We start from the raw sequence: 21351 nt of genomic DNA, 5'->3' as shown, positions 1-21351 counted from the left end.
CTCAGGATGGTCTGAAGGTAGGGCCAATTTTTTAAGTAAAAAAAAAATTAAAAAATAAAAAAATAAAAAAACTTTTGTAAAATTTGTGTGAGCACATAAAGAAATTTGAGAATGAGACTCCAGAGTCCCCATCTACATAAAAGATGATAGTTAGGAGAAGTTCTGATTTCAAATATTCAAATACTCATCCTGATTTTTGATTCAGAAAATATGATCACCATCACTCAACAAGATGGGAGAGGATATTCTAATCTAAAAATGCTGAATCCAGTGCTACAGGTGATTATCTCTCCTACAACATAACTCTTATAGATTCTGAAAAAGAGCTGCAAACCCTTATCAGGTTTTCCTGTATGAGTTTACCAGGATGGGTTAGCTCTCAAATACACCCCTTAATTAACTTTTGAATAAGTGTATTTATTATTGGTTGGAGAATGGACGTCAAAAAGAACACTTTTTATTGCAGCATGTTTAATGTTAAGATAATCATTTGAACAATTAAATATATCAACTGTCATTGTGCTGATGTTTTTCAGGTGCCAGCTAAGAAGTCTCTGATGACCAAAATCGTAGATAACAAGTTGCTGTTTAAGAATCTAAATTTGCAAAATAGATGCATTTGAAACAAACCAGATACTATAAAAAAGGATTCTATACAAAAATATTTACTACAGTTGTCTTTAGGTGCTGACCACTTTTTGTGACTTGAAATAACAATTTTATGTATAAAGGTTTTATGTAAATAAACATTTAGGAACCCACATTTGTTATATGAAAAGAGGTAGCCTTAGGCTGAAATTGAACATGTATTATTCAAAACTCTACCAGTGCCAAGTGGCACAAACCCAACCCAAACTAGCTCACGCAACATTACCCAGAATTCACTACCTTGGAGTTTTCTGTCATACCCGTATACCAACTGTAACATTACTATTGACCTTGTACTGACTTTTTATTAAACTCAGCCTCCTGCAGAGCAATACTGAATACTCCCTTCACTTGTGAACATCACAAGTTCTATGTACTAGTTATGTTTGTTGTTCTTTAATGCACACATAGATGAATACATGGCTTATATTTTGTGCCAGTCCATAAGTATCTAACCAAAAATCGTTGTGTGTTCTACCAGTGGTATGAACGCCATTCCTTAAGGCACAGAAAGGGAATATACTCCAGCCTGGGCAACAAGAGTGAAACTCCATCTCAAAAGAAAAGAGAAGAAAAGAAAAGAAAAGAAAAAGAAAGGGAATCTACCGAATAGAGAAGTGTTACAGACTGAATTATGTCCTCCCAAAATTTACATGTTGAATCCCTAATCCCCAGCGTAAATATGTTTGGAGACAGGGCCTTTAAGGAGGTCATAAAGGGTAAGTGAGGTCCTAAGGGGGGGGTCTGATTAGGATAGAAGTGGCGTCCTTATAAGAACAGACACCAGACAGCTGTCTCTTCCCATGTGCACAAACACAGAGGAGAGACCGTGTGGGACCCAGCAAGAGGGCAGCTGTCTGCAAGGCAGGAAGAGAGCCCTCACCAGAAACTGAATTTACCAGCACTGTGATCTTGGACTTCCAGCCTCCAGAACTGTGAAGAAATAAAATGTCTGTTGTTTAAGCCACCCATTCTGTGGAGTTTCATTATGGCAGCCTGTATGGACTAATACAGAGACTATAGAAACGAACAAATTCAGCACCAAGCCAGAGGAAGACAAATTGAGCAGAGGTATTGGTTCTCTTAAGTTTCCAGCTCTGCTTCTCTTCAGCTGCTAGTGCTGTGCTGTCTCCCCAGGACAGGTCTCTTCATGGCAGTGGATGTGGCCAAAGCTGCCAGGCTTCTTTAATGCCATGTTTCTTTCATGGCATGCTCTCAAGAAGAAAAGGACTTTCTCTCCCAGCTTCCATTCAGAAAACTCCAGGGAAGGTCCCTGGTTGGCCTGGCTCTGGTCATGTGCCAATCCCTCATCCAAAAGCTCTGGCTGGGACAATGAGGGCACAAAATGGTTCATGACCAGCCTGAGTCCCAGCCCCTCTGTAGCCCAAGTGTGACTGACACCTGTGAATTTCCAGGTCTCCAAACAAGTTTTGCAGGGGGCCTTCAAGATACTGTTTCTCCAGTTCTCTATCTCTTCCCCACCATCCTCCTGACCCTACCCCCAGGCCATACTCTCCCCTCCTCTGCAATCCCATCTGCTTTTACAGCCCCGCCCCTCCCTCAGTCTCTGCTGGACTCTTCTGACCACACTGTATTTGCCTATGATCATAAGAACGGCCATCCTTTCCAGAGACTCAGCTCCATGCCAGGCACTGGGCTAAGTGTATAACATATATTAGTTCTCATTCTCACAGCAGCCTTATGAAGTAGACACTGTTATGCCAGTCTCATAGCTGGAGAAGCAGAGCTTTAGAAAATTAACTCTCCTAAGGTCACAATGCCAGTGAGCAGGCTGGGCATGGTGGTTCACACCTGTAATCTCAGCACTTTGGGAGGCCAAGGCAGGTGGATCACCTGAGGTCAAGAGTTCAAGACCAGCCTGGCCAACATGGTGAAACTTCATCTCTACTAAAAATACAAAAATTAGCCAGGTGTGGTTGTGCGTGCCTGTAATCTCAGCTACTCAGGAGGCTGAAGCACAAGAATTGCTTGAACCTGGGATGAAGAGGTTGCAGTGAGCTGAGACTGCGCCATTCACTCCAGCCTGGACAACAGGGCGAGACTCCATCTCAAAAAAACAAACAAACACAATGCCAGTGAGCAGCTGAGTGGGTAACAAGCCAGGTCTGAGCACTCCAGAGTGTGTACTTTGAGGCTGTCCCAGCTTGTCCTCTGTGCACCTGTGAATCACTGACATCTCTATTCTTGGGGCAGGGCGCCTGAGCAGACCATCACCTCCACTTGCATTGGGCCTTTCCGACTCCACTATCAAAGGCAAGGTGAGGAAACGAAGGCACAAAGAGTTTAAGATTCTGCAGTGAGCTTTATGCAGAGCCAGGCCTGGAAGCCTGGAAGCTCGTGAGCCTCAAAACCGGAATTCTTTGCTACCACTCCACAGTGATGCCCCCGCCTCTTGGCATCCTGACCTTCCAGATGGGCAGCTGAGAATCCATGTAAGGCAGACATGCTGCTGAGACGATGCGGAGCACTCACCACCCACCCTTCACGATCAGATGGATGTGCAGGCAGCTCAGGACAGACAAGACCAACAGGCAGCCCAGGAGTTAAAACTGCAGGCTCAATGTTTAGAATAAAAAGACAAGCTCCAAACCCTCATGCTTCCAGAAATGGCCCGGGCTTGGGGAGCTAAAAGTCCTGCCTGCCTCCTCCTGGCAATAGGAAACTTTTGATACACATTTTCCATCAGCCTGCATGGTCAGGGTTTCTCTCTCCTGCTGGCTGAAGCCTCCCTGAAAGTACAGTTGAGTCTTCCTTTCCTTTGCCCCCTATTCCCCATGCTCAGTGCCCCAAACTGAGCCCTGTGTCTCACACACACATACCAAGAGACTTCCCTGGGGGCAGACACCACAAGAATGTCTTCAGCTGAAACACAGTTTCCTCCATGGCTCAGCCAGGGAAGTCATCCAATACGTCCATGTCACAGGGTCTCTATGCAACTGGGCAAAGGTGAGCACCAAACCTTATCTCTGCTTCCTGAGCAAAAAAGAAATGAAGCTAGAGGCTGGCAGGCCCAGGGGGAGGTGGCGGTGCTAAGACACAGGAGCTGGTTCCCAGTGGTGAGTGGGTGGCCAGATTTTCAGGGGTAGGAGCCTGCATGAAACATCCCCACCTTCTACAGGCCTGGAAGCCCATCCACCCCAATCCCCATCACAGTCACTTTGGGCAGAAAGCTCCAGCCTTCCTCTGCAAAGTGGGTCAGGCCTCAATAATCTCACCAGCTTCTGAACACCCTTGACCTTAGCTCCCTGGGCCACTCAAAGGGGACTCAGATGACGTGGCCTTGGGCTACTCATCAGGGCTGCAAAGAGTCCAGGCTGGGGAAACAGATTTTGCCACAGATTATTTTGGCAGGAGCTGTGAAGGAATGGGAATCCCCACATCTAGAAGCTGCCCCTGAAGAAAGATTACACAGTCATGGGCTACATTAACAGAAGTATAGTGTCCAGATGGAGGGAGGTGACAGCAGCATGATTCCTGCACCACTCAGGTCACACCTTGAACACTGTATTCCATTCCATGTCCCCATTTTAGGAGAAGCATTGATAAGAGAGATATACAGAGAAGGGAAGCCAGGAGAGGTTTGGACACCTTGTCCAGTGAAACCTTAAGGGAAGAGAGCTTACCTCCAAAAGAAGATTTGGCACTCTGAATACTTGGTCACCCTGAAAGGAGAATGGGATATGCATTCTGCATGGCTCTCAGATCACAGCCAGGGCTACCGGGAGGCACACCTTGGTCTAAGATAATGTCTTTAGGCCCGGGCTGCCAAGTAATGGCCTGGGCTGCAAAGCTATAAGCTTCCAATTCCCGGGAGGCTACAAGGCAGATGCCTGAAGGAGGCCAAGCCTCTCTCAGGTCCTTCTGGGCTTCCAGATCTGTGATTAAGTCATTTAGAGCCTCTCCCATCTCCCAGATTGAAGTGGGAAGGAGAGCCCCAGGGACCTCAGGCAAATCTCAGGAAACCTGGAAGATTCTTTCTCTCCGAAGTGCTGGTGTTAGGCTGACAGAGAGGAGAACTTGGGAAAGGGGCCATGTTCCCAGCCCACCATATTACGATAATGCTCCTCCATCCTGGATCCTGCCTTCGGGGCTTTCAAGCCCTATCCCCACCACCCTACAAAGGCATAACCTCTCCACTGCAGCGCACTGGCAAACACAGTGAAGAGGGTGCCTCCACCGCAGTGCTTGCCTCAGCCTGGGAGGAGACAGACAAGGGCCGCTGGGTACAGTGGAAGCCTGGAGCCAGTTCCTGAGGGAGACACAGGAACCCAGAAATTTCCACACAGTTCATTCTAGAGAGGTAAGATGGCACAGTTCAGAGAATCGGTCCTCAGTTTGTCTTTTCACTGGCAAGCCTGGTATGTGACCTTGGCCAAGTCACTGGTTTCTCTTGCTTAAATGTCCCCGTTGGAAGAAGTGCATTAGCCCTGCCAGCTCCCTAGGCACCTCACAACAATGCCAGCAGTAAGGACCCCTGGTGGCACCAACAACAGCAAGAAATGAGAAGACAACTTAGCTGGTCATACTGGCGGATAGCCACTCTGCCACAGCAACTGGGCGTGCACAGCCTCTTCACCCACTGCAATCTGAAGGCCTCTTCCCGTCCACCCAAATACTGGTGTCAGGGAGCTTGGGAGTCTGGAGCTCTGAGGTCATGAGCGGGCCGTGGAGAACCAGGAACTTTGTGGCTCATGCCTGTAATCCCAGCACCTTGGGAGGCCGAGGCGGGCAGATCACGAGGTCAGGAGATCAAGACCGTCCTGGCTAACACAGGGAAACCCCGTCTCTACTAAAAAAAAAGAAATACAAAAAATTAGCCTGGCGTGGTGGCGGGCGCCTGTAGCCCCAGCTACTCGGGAGGCTGAGGCAGGAGAATAGCATGAACCCAGGAGGCGGAGCTTGCAGTGAGCCGAGACCACGCCACTGCACTCCAGCCTGGGCGGCAGAGCGAGACTCATCTCTCAAAAAAAAAAGGAAAAAGAAAAAGAAAGTCACTCAACCTCTTTTCTAGTTCTAAAATCTATGACAGATACATTAAGTAAACTTTTCTAATGAGGTGAGTAAAATCACGCATGCCTCGTGGGATGAGCCAGGAGCTGGGCGGCTGCAGGTTTACAATCCTTGTTCTGACTGCCCTGGTTACAGTTTGCATTCTGGGAACTACCCCATCACCTGCTCCTCACCCTCATCTGCCAGCCACCTGGGCCTAAAGGCAAAGGGAGACAGGATGGAGGGAAAGACACAGAGGTCTTTGGCTCAACTTGGGCTTCCAAGGCTTACCACACCCGTGGCTGGCTTCTCTCTGGTGCGAATGAGGCTGCAGGCAACCACGTTTTTGTTTCACCTAGAGGAGCAAATCACAGTGACATCACTTCACCAGTAACCCTTTCCCCACACGCTTTTGTGGATGTCACTCAAAGCCCACAACCTCAAAAGCCTAGAACAAACCTGGTACAAGGTGGGGATCATTGCTACCTTGTGCAAAGAATTAATTTTATAGGGAAGGAATGAATGGCCAAACCACATTTCCAACCGGCCATATCAGAAAGATGTGCGACTGTTCCCTCAGGTGTAGGCAAATGTCAAAAACCTCTCAGGGATTCTCCCTTCTGAGGATGTAATCCCTGTATTATAGAAGGATGGGCACTGGGAACGTCAGAATGAGAGGATCAGAGACTTTAGTATTATATCGTCCAAGCCCTGAGGTCACCGAGGACAAAGCACCCAGATGTGAAGTGACTTCCCCGAGAGCAGCCAGATCACAGGTGGCCAATCTAAGACCAGTGACCTTTTCAGAACATCAGGGGACTACAGGGGAACCTGCAAATCCCTGTGTGTGACAAGCAAAGCTTGAGCAAAACTGGTTATGCCACTTCTTAGCTGGGTGGCCTGGGGTAAAACACTCAACCTCTGCTACTCTCTGAATGTATCCCCCCAAAATTCACAAGTTAGAAACCTAACCACTGACTCAATGGTATTAGGAGGTGGGGACTTCAGGAGGCAATTAGGTCATGAGGGCGGAGCCTCATGAATGAGGTTAGTGCCCTCATAAAGGACACCCCAGAGAACATCCTCATCCATTCCATCATGAAAAGAAGCAGTGAGAAAGTGCCATCTATGAAAAATTGAGCCTTCACCAGACACTGAATCTGCTGGCACCTTGATCTTGAACTTCCTAGCCCAAGAAATAAGTTTCTCCTGTTCATAAGCTACTCAGTCTATGGTATTTTGTTATAGCAGCCCAAATGGACTAAGACACAGGAATCTAGAAATTTCCACACAGTTCTTTCTAGAGAACCAAGAGGGCACAGTTCAGAGAACCAGTCCTCAGTTTGTCTTCTCACTGGCAAGCCTGGTATGCAACTTTGGCCAAGTCACTGGCTTTTCTTGCTTAAATGTCCCCTTTGGAAGAAGTGCCCTCATTTTCTCATCTATGAAACAGAAGCTGTAATGGCTACTGAAGACAGCACATGCAAAGTGCTCACTATGACACCACAATACTTAGCAACTGTTAGGCTTTGAAAGTTATTATTAGGCCGCATGCAGTGGCTCACGCCTGTAATCCCAGCACTTTGGGAGGCCTAGGCGGGCGGATCACGAGGTCAGGAGATAGAGACCATCCTGGCTGACAGTGAAACCCCGTCTCTACTAAAAATATTTAAAAAAAAATTAGCCGGGCGTGGTGGTGGGCGCCTGTAGTCCCAGCCACTCTGGAGGCTGAGGCAGGAGAATGGCGTGAACCTGGGAGGCAGAGCTTGCAGTGAGCCGAGATCGCGCCACTACACTCCAGCCTGGGGGACAGAGGAAGACTCTGTCTCAAAAAAAAAGAAAAAGAAAGTTATTATTGGATCACCCAGGGTTTCAGGAGAAAGACCACCTGTTCAATCCCTGCGTTTACAGACATCTCCCCACTGCCCAAATGCAACAGCTTGCAGGCCAGAGTCCACACAGGCCTGGGTTTGTAGCCTGGCTTTCTTGTGTGACCTCAGAAGGAATGCTAACTTTTCAGGTGTATCTGCAAAAGAGGATAATAACAACTATACTCAGAGCTGAAAGATGAAATACACTTAGGGGGTGAAGTCCTAAACACAAGCATATCACACAATGCATGTGTATTAGTATCCATGGCTGCCATAACAGAGGACCACAAATCAGGTGGCTGAAAGCAACAGAAATGTATGATCTCATAATTCTGGAGGCTAGAAGTTCAAAACCAAGGTGTGAGCAGGGCCACACTCCCTCCGCAAGCTGCAGGGGAGAATCCTTCCGTATTCACTTGCTAGGGCTGCCATAGCAGGCCACCACAGACTGGGTGGCTTCATCAGCAGAAATGTATTTATTCTGGAGGCTGGAGGTCCAAGATCAAGGTGTTGGCAGGGCTGGCTTCTTCCAAGGCCTCCCTCCTTGACTTGCAGATGGCCGCCTTCTTGTTGCATCCTCACACTGTTGACCCCATCTGTGTCTTATCTGTGTCCTCTTCTTCTTTTAGGGACACCAGTTATACTAGATTAGGGCCCACCCTCATGATCTTATTTTACCTTAATTACCTCTTTAAAGGCCCAGCCACCAATCCCATTCTGAGGTGCTGGAGTTCGGACTTCAGCATATGAATTTTGAGAGGACACAATTCAGCCCAGAACAGGATAGTTGATTACCTTTCTTCTTCTTAGGGAGGAAAACATGGAAAGATCCATAAGTCCTCGTCCAGGGCACTGTGCAGTGCCACACGGAACTGGTTTGGAATCTGGACAGATAACCAAATGAACAAGTCCCTTTCTAGAAATATGTGTCTTACCTTAAAAATACTTTTTTTTCCATGAAGCATGGACCCTGTGGCCGGCACCACCCTAGCCTTATAGGAAGTGCCCTGATGACTCCCTGGACAGTAGCAAGGTGCTCATGATCCCGGGGGACAGATAGGCAAGTATCCAAGGAATGATAAGGAGGCAGGGAGTGATGAGAAGTGCTAAGTGCTCTAGCAACCCACAGACTGTGCTGTGGGAAGAGGGGGAGGAGGACACAATGACACCCTGAGCAGAGTGGAGAGGAGCCCAGAGGGGACAGATTTGTCTCTTAGTTGCATGGTCAGCCCCACGGCCTGGGCTGTTTGCATGTGTGTGTATAGAGGGGATAGTGGTTTGGGGAGGGGAAGGTGGCATCCACCACCATATTCCCACGTCCTGCATTCCCTGGGACCAGGCTTCCCAATCAGCATGGACAACAGAACTCATTCTGCAGAGTGTGCAGGCCACGGCTGAGCACCAATTCCTCTCCCCATCCCACAGCTGCCTGCAAAGGTGACTGCCATCCTCTACCAACCCACTGGAGCCTCAGGCCCTCAGGCCTTTCCAGTCCTGCTGCCTAGGCCACCAGTGATGTATGCTCCCTCCCTCTGGACAATTCTGCCTACTGGGGTTCTCCACCTGGCCCCAGTGTCAGGAAAGTGGAGGAGCTGCTGGGAGAACAGACCACAGAACCCATGTCCTGGGACCACACAAAAGGCATCCATGGAACACCTGGGATCCTATGCACCAGCATTACCTGTGGCTTAAGAAGTAATAATTACCAGAAATGGCAAACCTATAGTGATATAAACCAGGTTGGTGGTTGCCAGAACTAGGGGGTGAGATTTTAAACAAACAAACAAACAAACAAAAACCTCAACAATATTGAGATATAAAAAAATTAAATAAAGCTAATTCACTAACTCCCCCCCAATAAATAAAAACATCTTGAAACTTGGTGAAGTAAATGTTCCTCTTTGCTTAGCCAACCATTGCTCCCTTCCCCACTTCCTTGAAAACACAGCTTGCCTCTTGCTCTAGATGAGGCAAAAGCACCAGGGACTTGCTTTCTCCTCCTCCACTGGAGTGGAGGCATGGATACTGACTCGTTTCTCTTCAAGGAGACTTGACAGAATCTCCAGCAGGGGAATTCTGGGAAAGGCTTCCCTTCCTGACAAATTAAGACAGACAAGGAGAATCTAACCTTCCTGCCTGCCTGCCTTTGGACGCAGTTATGTGAGAACGTGATGCCCGGAGCAGTGGCAGCCACGCTATGACCATAAGGGGACTGGCCTGAGAACAAAGGCCAATGTGCTGAAGATGGAAGACTAGGTTAGACGGAGTCCTTGAAATGATCGCTGACTCCCTGAATGAACCAACCCTAGAGCTCCTACCTTTAGACTTCTGGCTGAATTGAAACACCTTGTTTTTAAAGCCATCGTTAGTACACTGTTCTTTTACCTGTAGCCAATAACATCCCACAAGCCCGATGGTTTTCATCTCTCCATACTTCCACCCCAATCCCCAAACTGAGATCATGGTGAGATATAAGATAGAACCCTGTGGCTGTAAACTGAGCCCCATCTGAATTCTGAGTCCAGTCCCCACAGACAATGCTTTCCCCTATGTCCTCTAAGCAAAGGAATGAAACAGCTGCCAATTCCTCTTGTGCACGAGCACCTCCCCCATCACCCCTATGTGCACCCTGCAGTATAAATGACTGATAACGGTGTCTGATAATAGTGTCAGGTACGACCCACATGCATACACCCTCCCTGGCCCATGTGTCCATAAGCCCCCACCTACTCAGGACAACCTCAGTTTATATCTGTGTCCCAGCATGATTATCCATTGGAAAAAAAAAAAAAAAATTCACAGTCATCCGACTTCTGGCTGCCTTGGCACCCTTTTCATTCTCCTGACCCCATACTTACCACATTACACTAACGCAAGGCTATTCTGTCTTCCCCAGAAACATGGGCAGATGGGCAGCAGGAACCCTGCCAGGCTTACCTCAATTCATCTCACCTCACTCCTAGAGCCAGACCCACTGCAGATACCATGTGTGTCCACTAAACTGAGGCAAAGGTTAACAGCTAAAAGGATTAAGGCAAATCAATAGAATGTGGGCAGAAGAAACCATTTTTAGAGGGAGAAGAGGAGAAACTGGGATTTCTCGGAATCCCTGACCCTCACTATTGGCCAAGGTCCTTCATGCCAGTGGCAGAGCACATCCAGGCACGTCCAGCCATCTGATGCAACCTTGCTGCAAAGGCAACGCATGCTCTTTATTACCCAATCTGCTGAATATGTGACCCACACAGATGCCAAGCATCAAGGAGATGGAGGAACAGAAAGACTTTTTGCTTCCTGAGAGTGCCCAGGGTACTGTAGGTAGATACCGGAGACAGATAAACCGCATGCTGTAAAAAATACTTTGCTTGTAAACACCAGCCTGTTTGGTGACATGCCAAGATGTGAATTCTCTAGCAGGTCAGTTTCTTGATCTCATGGTTCAAACGTGTAAGTATCTCAGCAAATGCCCCAAGAGTGTGGGACAGGCCTGTGGGTTCCCAGCTACTGGTGAGATCATGATACTGCCTACCCCAGGGGAAGGCCCTATAAGGGAACAGCATGGGGAATGTGTCAGCTCCACCCACTCTGGATGGAACCACACACATTCTTTCTGAATCCCTTCAGGGCTCAATTGTCATAACTACAGTTAGGTATTATCATGTCTCTGCCTCTCTGTCTCCCTCAGATAAGTTACTTTCATTTAGCGAGGCACACAGAGAGCGCCCAGCATTGTGCCTGGCATTTAACAGGCACTCAGTAAACTCCATGCACTCAATAAATTCCACACAGTTCCCTGCATGGGATTCCCAAGTTACTTACTTATAAGCTGAAATGTATTCTGGGCGTTGGAGGAAGGAACTTGCAGCAGGTGCTGCTGCCTCTCTCATGATCATCCGAAAAGCACTGAGCCAAAGCTTCTCAGAACTCCCCCATCACAGACTGCGCCTATGCAGCCAGCTCAGCTACTCTCACATCTATCTTCAAAAGCTGCCTCTGTGTGAAATAAGTTAGGACAGAAGTTGGCTGGATTCTCACAGAATCTCAGCTTGACAAATGGAGACCCTTCCAGCAGAAGCAAGCAGGATGGTGAAAGGTCTAGAAACCATCTCTCACAACAGCTGCAGGGGCCATGGGTGAAAATGGCCAGCCAGGAGGGTGGCCAGAGCTCAGTACAAGGCCTTTCCAGCTATAACATAAGGGAAGGCGCTGCCTCCGAGGCAATAAACTCCCGGCCACAAGCAGCACATTGGAACCAAGCGCTGCTGCAGTCAGGATTCCCACACCAGGTGGAGGGTTGACCAGATGACCTCTAAGATGTCTCCTGAGTTTGAAACTGTAGGAACTAAAGACTCTGGGCATGGGAAGACAATGTAGTGCCCAGTCTAGAGGACCAGTAGCAACTGCAATCTGCACAGGGCACTCTTAAGGGGACCCTGGAAAGAAGCCTCATCTGTAAGAACCTGACCTGAGTATGCAGCAGGAGAATGTTCTGGGCTTCCTAGACGGGACTCATCTGAAGTTTTTTCCTAAGAGATGAAGCCTTGGATGGAACTGTCCTTCTCTGCCATCCTGCACATGCCTCCCCGAGTTGGGTAGCTGTCTCCAGGGCCCTTTTAAAAGGTTCCTACAGAGGGGCACCTCTGCCCTTTCTCTTCTCTCTCCTCACTCACTTACCCTGCCCTGATCGCAAAGCGTCTCCCAAGGTGGAGATTTAAGTCAGCAAAGGGCAAAGAGCCCCAGACTCTCCCCAGGCCCCTGATGCCCTAGAGCTCACAGTCAGGAAGACGCTGGCCCCCAAGGCTTTACATGCTAATTTCTCTCTTGAGGGCCTCTTGGACCACATGTGTAGTGGACATTCAAAGCTCTAACAGGCCTGAGGTCTCACATTTCTAGGGAAGATTTTTCTCCATCTCACATCCAGGTCAAGACAAAAGGCAGCATGCCCACTTTCCATCCCCCATGCAGATGGGCTGCTGTCTAGTCCATCCTTTCTCCCAGCATGCAAACTTTTACCAGGTCCTGTTTTAGGCAGGGCTCTTGATTCCTGGTATCATCTCTAGTCCCGGAGGAGATGTAGTCATGACTCAACCCCTTGCGCTTTGAGACCAGGAACCACCCCTCAACACCTCTCCCAACCCCCAGGCCTAGACGAGCCTCAGCTGGAGCTCACCCTCCATGCTGCCTGAGATCCCTGGGGATTTCCCTTACATTCCATGAGCTTAGCTCTTCTTTGAAAGGACGCTAGCTACAGCTTACACAGCCTTTCTAGGTGCTCTGTCATTGGAAGGTTTTCAAGATTTTTACTCCACTGTGGTACTAAAAGTATTCTAAATCAGTCTTGGGATGCCCCCTTTGGACGTGCTTATGGAAACCTTCCCTGACTGACCTCCCACCCCAGACAACTAACTCTGGGCACATCCCTGCAGATCCACAAACATAGACTGAACACACACTTACAATGTGCCAGGCACTATTGTCGGTTCTGAGAATTCAAACATGCAAAGACTGGACGTTTGCCTAAAACACATCAGCTCTATAAAAGTGAAGTATGGCAGGAACAGAGGGATCTGCCACACTCTATTTAATTTGCATTCCACTCTTCCCTGGGGTTGTTACAGCTTTTAGTGGCTTCATATGTTCATATCTTCTCTCCCCAACAAAACTACCTGCTCCTGGAAGCAGGTTCCAGGGCTTCCCCGCTCTGTACACTCCAAGGGGCTGGGACAGGGCTCTGCTCACTGTGGATGTTAAAAAGCGAAATGCCTCTCCCCTAACTCACTCTAATGCTTCCAGCTGAAACACGCTCTTGGCTGTCACCGGATTCTGCCAGCTGGGCCTCCAGCATGACACAGCATCCCCGCCTGGCTTCCCTGACGACAGCGGCCGGCATGACAAAGGATTCTCTGACAATGGGAGGAAGAGGTCTGCTCTCATTGTCTACGGCAGCCAGCCCTCACCGTGGTCACGCTCAGTGGCCGATGCTTCCCGGCTCCCAGGGCTCAGCTTGGGCCCACACTTCTGCGGCCTCTACCTTGCACAGTGCATTGTCTGTAAGGCAGCACCACCCCACTATCCTACCAGCAATTCCAATTCAATACCTGGAGCACTGAACGCACCACGATCTTCCCTCCCACCTCAAGTCCAGCAGACCCTGCTCCAGCAACCAGAAGTTCGCACCTGAGTTAAGAGCTGATGTCCACCCAGTCAGTGAGGCCACAAACCTGGGAGCCACTGAGATGACTCCCTTATCCCCCAAGTCTAAGTAATCACTGCGGACTTTACTCCCTAACTAATTTTAATGTATGACGTTTGGTCCATCCTTAGATGCATGGCCCTTGTTCCAGGTCTCACCCCCTGTGACCTGGATGCCGTGGAGAGCCTGTTACTGCCTCACCAGCCCCATGGCCGCCCGGCTCCCATTTCTGTTCCCTTCCGATCCAAGCAAGGCTGTACACCTCTCTGATTAAAGTCCTTCCTCTATGCCTTACCTGCAGGCTAAAAGCCAAGGTCTGAAGCCAAGCTTACAAAGCTCCTCCACTCAGCACTGTCTGCATCTCCGCCCTTGCATTTGACCTCACTGCTTGCGGTTCCTTCCTACACCCAGGCAGCCTCATGCCTCCACACCCTGCGCACACCATGCCTTCTCCCTGAATGCCCTTCTCCCAACTCCTCTCCTGGCCAGTTCGTTTTCATCCATTAAGATTCAGCTCCTGAGCTGTCTCCTTTAGGAAACCCTCCCTGACATCTGAGGCCGGAGCAGGTGGCTGCCCCTTGTCTGTGCCACTGTAAGGGCATTGAGCTTCTCTCTACCTGGACTCCCCACGTCACATTGAATGGAACTGTTTATGCACCTGTCTCTCCCACTAGAAAGCCGGCCGCTTGAAGGCAGGGGGCTGTACCTGTTCACTGTCATAGCCCCAGGGCCTAGCACAAAGACAGGCATAGAAAAGCAGCCCGACAACTACTGTGAAGCTTGCACGGACTGCAGGATGATCAAGTAAACCTCTTAGGTCTGTTCTACCCACCCCAAGCACCTAGTTTCCCCCTAACCATTTTTGGGCCATTGCCCCAGCCTAAAACCTCCTCCACCATTACCCAGGCCTACTCCCAAATTCACCTCATCCATGAAACCATCCCAAACTGGCTCCAATCTACAGATCGTTGCTATGGTAACTGCCTCCCATACTTTATCTCCCCTACCCCTTGGGTAAGTGAGCATTTGGGTCTGGCTCTGTGGCTGAATATGAGTGACCAGTAGGCATTAAGAAGCTCTGGGAAGTTCAAGGCTTTCTGTTCATCATAACGATGTCGGACAGCAAGCCACCTCAGCCCTGAGCACTGGACCTGAAGTCTGAAGTCAGGGTTCATATCCTTGCTCTACTGCTTACTCGTGACTTGGGCATGCCACTAACCTTGAAGGCTCAGTTTCCTCCTCTGCAAAATGGGTATAACAACAACTGCCTCACAGGCTGATAACGATAACCACCTATTATAAAAAGCAGATGGGATAATTTGTGTGAAATACTTTGCAAACTGTAAAGCCAAATCAAGTGCACGGTATTAAAGTAGTCCCAGTGTCAACCAACCACTATCCAACCTTTCTGTCTTCCTCCCCACCAGTAGTTTTGTCCTTACTTGAGTCAGTTGAGAATCAAATGAAATCTGTAGATTCTCTTCCTAGAAAAGTACACACGCATCCCAGCTTTGCAAACACTTCCAAAAGGTTCCTGAGGACCCTGCCTCAGGGCCAGAAAGCCACAGACCAAGCTTAAGAGCACTGTAGGACACCAAGACCCCCTATCTTTCCCAAATACAGACCTTCATTTGCTCATGAATGCCAAAGATGAAGATAAGGCAGGAAGGGCCAGTTGTGAAGGAAAGAAAAGTCAAATGAATTTCAGAGCTTTTCCCAGAACCAGAAGACAGGAGAGAAGAAGATAAAGAGTTCTCACTCCTTGGGAAGTAAGAACCTAACTTTTTTCCAGAAAGCATTATGGTACATAGAGAGAAGATTGGATGAAATGTCAAATTCCAGGATTTTTTTACCCACTCTGCTAAGGGCTCACCATGACCTTAGGCAAGTCATTCCACTTCCCTAGGCTTTAGGTCTTCATGTGAAGATCAGATCATCTTCAAAGTCCTCCCCAGCTCTGTGTGCCGGAGATCCAAGGATGTGTCTGTTCTCACCCCATTGTGAACCACAGCTCTGGCCTTAATTCTGAAGTCAGAGGCATGCTGAGAGCATGGTGCTAACACAGGGAGAAGGCCACCATTACAGCAAGGTTCTAAATTAAACCGCACACAGCAGGAGGCAGGGAGCAAAAGAAAACCCAAACCTGAAAGGAAGCAGCTGAGCTCAGGGTGCCGGTGAGTCAGCAGTGAGGCCCAGAGGTAGACGCCCCCCTCCCCCTGCCATGCCAAGGACGTCAAATGGGGCTGTGTTGTCAGGTAAGTTATGCAGAAACGCCACCACGTGTGGAGGATTCTCAGAAACTGCAATTTGCCTGCATGTTTGTACCTCCTGTTCTCTATCTGGGCTCAGGATTCTCTCTCCATCCTAACCACCCACCTCCTGCCTCCTCCTTCAGGACCTGAGCTGCAAACAACACAACCTTAAAACAAGGGCAATGGAGCCCAAAACGGAAATGAAATTAGAGGACAATATCTGGGACCAGACGGTGAGTTTGGGATTAGATAAAAAGCAGACTTGTATTAACACACCTACACAGACCTGTAAGGCAGAAACTCCTACACCCAGGCAGGGCCTGAGTGAGACCTTGACCAAAGCCACAGCCTGTCCCTGAGTCACAGCACATCTGAGTGGGGGCAGGACCACAGAGAACATCTCCTTAGCTCCACGTCACCAGAAACCTGTTGGTTGGCTTCAGGGTAATTTCCAACAGCTGCCTAACTTCCACAGAAGAACATACCTCTGGGCCCTCCCGGGAGGTTCCAAACAGCCTGAAGTTCAGGGTAACAAGGCTATTAAGGTGTTTTTTCCCCATCGCCTCCTTCTGCATTTGCTCTAGAATAAGAACTGGCATTATGGGCCCCTTGAAACCAACATATGTGAAACTAAGTTCCAGGGTGACTGCTCTAAAATATTTATGATTTGTTCCCTCCTGTAGGCTGTTATTGCATTGCAACTTAACTATCTCTGCTCTACTATCTTTGTAGAGCAGCAGAGTATCTGGCCTAAGTGAGGCTGGTGCTTCATAAACATTTGCTGGACTTAATTAACATTTGTTAAATTTTCTTTGTATGCACTTCTAGATACACAAACATGTAGGTGCCCAGTACATATTGAGTGAATGGTTAATTAATTGATTAGATGGCTAAACTTAATGACCCTCCAGGCTGTCTGACAACCTTCACATGCATGAATTCTGAGAAATCCATGCAGGCATGTATAAGTTCTTTGCTCTTTGAATTCAATAAAGACTGAATGAACACAGCCATACGAACAGGCATACCATGAACAGCCATACATGAACAGGCATACCATATGCATTTATTATATGCACATATGATTCTGGTAGAAACTGGATGTATCACAGCTGCTATCCATTCACCAACAGCGAATTATTAAATGCGTGGTAATAACAGCAATGCAGACTTCCGTTCTTTAGTGGCTGCTCTCATTAGGAATGGTTAACAAATCAAGAGTGTTTTGAGAAAGAATACGTGTCAGCATAATATACTCTATTTCTTAGCTTCAGTATTTCCTGAGGTGTCAAGAATCCATACTCAGAAAAAAAGTGGCCACTATTAATTAAATGCCATAAGCTGAGAAAAGGGGGAACGTGGCCCTTCCCCCACTGAGAGGCCTTATGCAAGCCACATTTTTGAGCCTCAGTGTGTTCATCCGTAAAATGGGTCTAATACTCTCCTACCTCACAGGACCCTCTTAATAAATGCTATGATATCTGGCGGGGGCGGGGGAGGGCAGGGGTTCTGGGGGAAAAAAACCTGCGCTGTAAGGTCATACAAACATATTATTATTCTAGCAACCTGTTAATCACTGATGACACTGTACCCTAGAATGTGTTACAAAATTGCTGCCTCTGAGCATCCATTATCCAGGACAGATACTTGACACAGATGAGGTGATCTGTGTGTAAATCGAATCCTGTGTCAAACACTCAGAGGGAGTTTCCCCAGACAACCTGAGTGTGTCCTGGCCATCTTCTAGCGTCTGTTCGATGCATTCTGTTCACGTATAATTGGGTTTTCTTGAAAGCCAGGCCATTTCCTCGCGCAGCCCGAGCCTGCTAGGAGCCTGGATTCCTGAGGTTTTCAGCCCAGACCGGGCCCTGGGCAGGAGGAACTGGGAACGGACAGCCGGCAGCCCCTCCCTGCGCTCTGGGCGGCTCCTTCCTCTCAGCCCCGGCTCCAGCAGCTGCGGCGCTCGCTCGCGCTGTGTCACTTTCGCCCTACGGAGGCTCTAGCCGCGGCCGAGCAGGCGGCTCCAGCGGCTTCCTCCTTGGTCGCGCGGGCCCCTGGACCGGGAGATAATCCCCGGGCCGCAGAGACACAGCGCCGGGCGGGCGGCGGGCTGGGCCGGGCAGGGGCGCGCTGGGGCTGCCGGGCCGCCTTGGGCTCCCACTGTCCCCAGACTGAAGAGCCGGCGCTGCGGTAGGCAGTCGCTGACTCTCTCCCCGGTCTGCGAAGGCAGCGGCGGCGAGCGCGGGCACGCACACCCATAGAACGCCTCGGTGCGGGGACACCCCAGCGTGGACTGGTGGCGGCGCAGCCAAACCAACCCCCCGCGCCGCCGGGTGGACCCCCAGCCTGCCGGGTCAGGGGGCGTCGCAGACGCGGAGCGAGGGGCTGTGTGACTCCGGCCGCACAGCGTACCTGGGACTCCTGCACCGAAGACCAGCACACGCGACCCTACGGTCTTCCCCGGCCCACAGCCGCACGGTCCCCTCTCCAAGTAACTCGGGCGCGCGCGCGCGGGGACACACGACCCCAGACTTGGACAAGGAGGGGGCTGGCGGGACCGGTCGCGCGGAGGATCGGGGCCCACGCTTGTCCCCACTACGCCGCGGTCTGCAGTCCCCGCCCCCCACACACACCGGAGCTGTGTGTACACACAAACAGCCGGGCGGGGGAGGCGACGCCTCACTCCTCGGGGTGGGGACGCACGCGGCGCCGCCAGTCAGCCCTCCCCTCTACACGCCGCACAGCCCGCCGTGCTCACACCCCCCAGCCCCAACCCTGAAAACTCCGCGGAACCAAACAGAGCCAACGCCGCCCAGATAAGGGGCTCGGACCGCCCCCCTCCCGATTGTCTTTTACCATCAATAGAGAAACACTCGGCTCAGGCGCGCGGTGTCCCCGGACGCCCCCTCCGGCCACATCCAGGCACCGGCACGCGGCCCACCGAGGCCCCAGACCTTCGCCGCAGCCCAAGCCATCGCCCCCCCTCCCGCCCTCCCCCATGACCGGCGCCCGGGACAGTTACCTGCTCGTCGTCCTGATGAACCCGAGCCGGAGCCCACCCCACGGCCTCTCGGGTCACTCGCCACCCAGAGGTGGCTTTTCAGAGCCTGTCAAGTGAACCCCTCTCTGCCGAGCGTATCTATTCCCCAGGCCTGATTGCACCGCAGCGACAGGAATAATAAAAAAAGCCAACAGAACCACAACCGTTGGGAATAACCAAAGGGGAGACCGCAACGTGTCCACAGATTTGGTTTCTTCCTCTGCTCCCATCCGCCGCTCCCCCCGCGGCCCGCGGGCTCACCGGGGAAGCAGAGAGGGGGCTGCGCCCTGTCTAGACGACAGCCATCCACAGACATCCCCGAGCCCGCGGGGACGGGCGCGCACACTCACACACGCCGGCTGCCACAGACACAATCAGTCACCGGGGAAGGGAGGGGCGGCGTGGCGGCACACTTTCGGGGTCCCTCCCGCAGCCCCGAGTGCCGCAGCCCCCGGTCCCCAAACGCCACCCCGAGACGGGCTCCCTACCTCGGCGGAGAGCGGTCTGAACAGCTGCAAGTTTGGCTGGTACTAAACCAACTGCTCGATGCAGCAAATGCGGGCTTCAAAACAAAAGGGAGAGGAATCGCGCTCGCTCTTTTCCTCCTCCCAGGTCGGAACCCGGCACATGACAGCGGCTACACCGCGCAGCTCCAAAGCGAGCCGGGCTCCAGCCGTGCGCCCCCCAAGAGCCCCCCTTGGCGCCGGAGCTCCAGGGCCACGACACCCCGCGGGGCGGGGAACCCGGCAGGGAATGGGACAAACCCAGGGAGGGGGCGACACTGTGGAGTGCAGTTCCCCACCGAGGGGGAGGAGGGGATGGTAGATGGGTGCGGACACCCCGCTGGCCCAGGCGCAGGGAGGGGGAAGGGGGCTGATTGTTTGGGGCCGTTTTCCCGGATTTATCTATAAGCACGCGCACGTCACGCAGCCCTCCTCCCGGGTCCCCGAATCGATCAGCAAGCTGAGATGACTATAAGAGGAGGAAAGACGAGGAGATGCTCACCTCGGGGTTCCTCTGGCCGCCGCGCCAAGCCCGAGTCGGGGGTGGGGGAAGGGGGCAGGGAAGGGGAAGGGAGGGACGAGGCTCCGGAGAGCCGACTCCTGCCTCGAGTTCGGAGCGTCCCAGCTGTGGAGGGGATCGGGCGCCCCAGCGCACAGACCCAGCAGAGAGGGGAGGGAGGGAGGGAAGGGAAACAGGGAGGGAGGGGCGGGTAGGGGGGAGGGAGTAGAGGAAGGAAAAAAAATGATCCCTGATCTGACACAGGGAAAGAGAATGTAGGAGAGTGACGTTCAGGCCCCGCCCTCCCCTCCGGCCACGTGCAAAGACTTGAAAGGAAAGAGGGCGGCTGGAGGCCTGCTGGGTAATGTAGTTCGCCTTTCTTTTCCAGGATGGCGGGCCCTGGAGAGCGGGGTGGCCCCGGGACGCTCGGGATGTCGCATTAGCTGCCAAGACAGCCCAGTCTAGCGACGCCAAAACCCGCCGCCCAGCGACCCCACGGCACTGGCGCAGCCCTGGATGGGGGCCTCTGCGGTGGGAGAACTGGGGGCTTAGGCGAAGTCCAGGCTTACAGGGAAACGTTGGTTTTAGAGTCAGAAAGGCTTTAAGGATGAGAACTTCCGTGCCGAAAGTGCAAAGTCTGTGCTAATGGCAGATAAAAAGGAGCTTTGTGTATGCACTGGGGGGCCCAAGTGGCGTGATTAATGCTGCACTAAATGCCACCGTCGGTTATTGAGATGCATATGTTATAATTAACATTTGAGCATCTCTGTGTCAGGGGCTGGCTGTTGTAATTAGATATGCACTTTGCAACCAATTAATTTTCCTTCGGCCAAGCTAAGGGCTGGGACGGGGTAGTTGGGAGAATTCAACGTAGTGGATAATTCAGTAATGACTTAACCAGATCACCAATGTTTTGGTTAAAACTGAGCTTGGCACAGAGAGGCCTTCAGGAGAAATACTGAATAAAATACTGTATGCCCCAACAAGGAAGGGGGCTAGAAATTCATTAGAGGAACTGTGTGATGCAGTATAAACTGCTGTAGAAACCCATTTATTCCTTAGTTTATATTCACATTTAGTGAGCACTTTCCACAGACCAGGTATGTCTAGGAATGCCAAGACAGGTAAGACTCACAGTCTCTGGGCTCAAGGAGCTCAGTCCAGTATTAGGGACCACAGTCAATGAAAGTACTATACAAGGGATAAGTCAGCGCTTAACACAAAGTGCTGTGAAATTCCCCCCACCACACAACCTGGAGCAGCCAACTGGGTGGAGGGTGGGTGGGGTCTGGGAGAGGGTCAGGAAGACTTCCTAGAGGAAGTGATACTTGAGCA

At 50.9% G+C, this 21351-nt stretch overlaps 1 protein-coding gene across 10 annotated transcripts in view; it reads right to left on the bottom strand.

The window, feature by feature from the left end:
* Positions 1 to 20319, bottom strand: part of CTIF (cap binding complex dependent translation initiation factor) — a 327569-nt gene extending 307250 nt beyond the window's left edge. For 2 of the 10 annotated variants that reach the window (XM_063653654.1, XM_063653658.1), the window contains exons 1-2: positions 20020 to 20291; positions 5950 to 6013 (exon numbers count right to left, since the gene is read on the bottom strand). The gene's annotated coding sequence lies outside the window, so the exon portion shown is untranslated. Of the gene's footprint in view, positions 1 to 5949; positions 6014 to 18386; positions 18620 to 19502; positions 19577 to 20019 lie in introns of those variants that run through there. The other 8 variants (XM_054461009.2, XM_054461013.2, XM_054461010.2 and 5 more) reach the window with 7 other exon arrangements.
* Between the last annotated feature and the right edge of the window lie 1032 nt (positions 20320 to 21351).

This window comes from Pongo pygmaeus, chromosome 17 (genome assembly GCF_028885625.2).
Source record: "Pongo pygmaeus isolate AG05252 chromosome 17, NHGRI_mPonPyg2-v2.0_pri, whole genome shotgun sequence".
Lineage (NCBI taxonomy): Eukaryota > Metazoa > Chordata > Mammalia > Primates > Hominidae > Pongo > Pongo pygmaeus.
The sequence above is the reverse complement of the archived record's forward strand: the minus strand, read 5'-3'. Positions and strand labels throughout refer to the sequence as shown.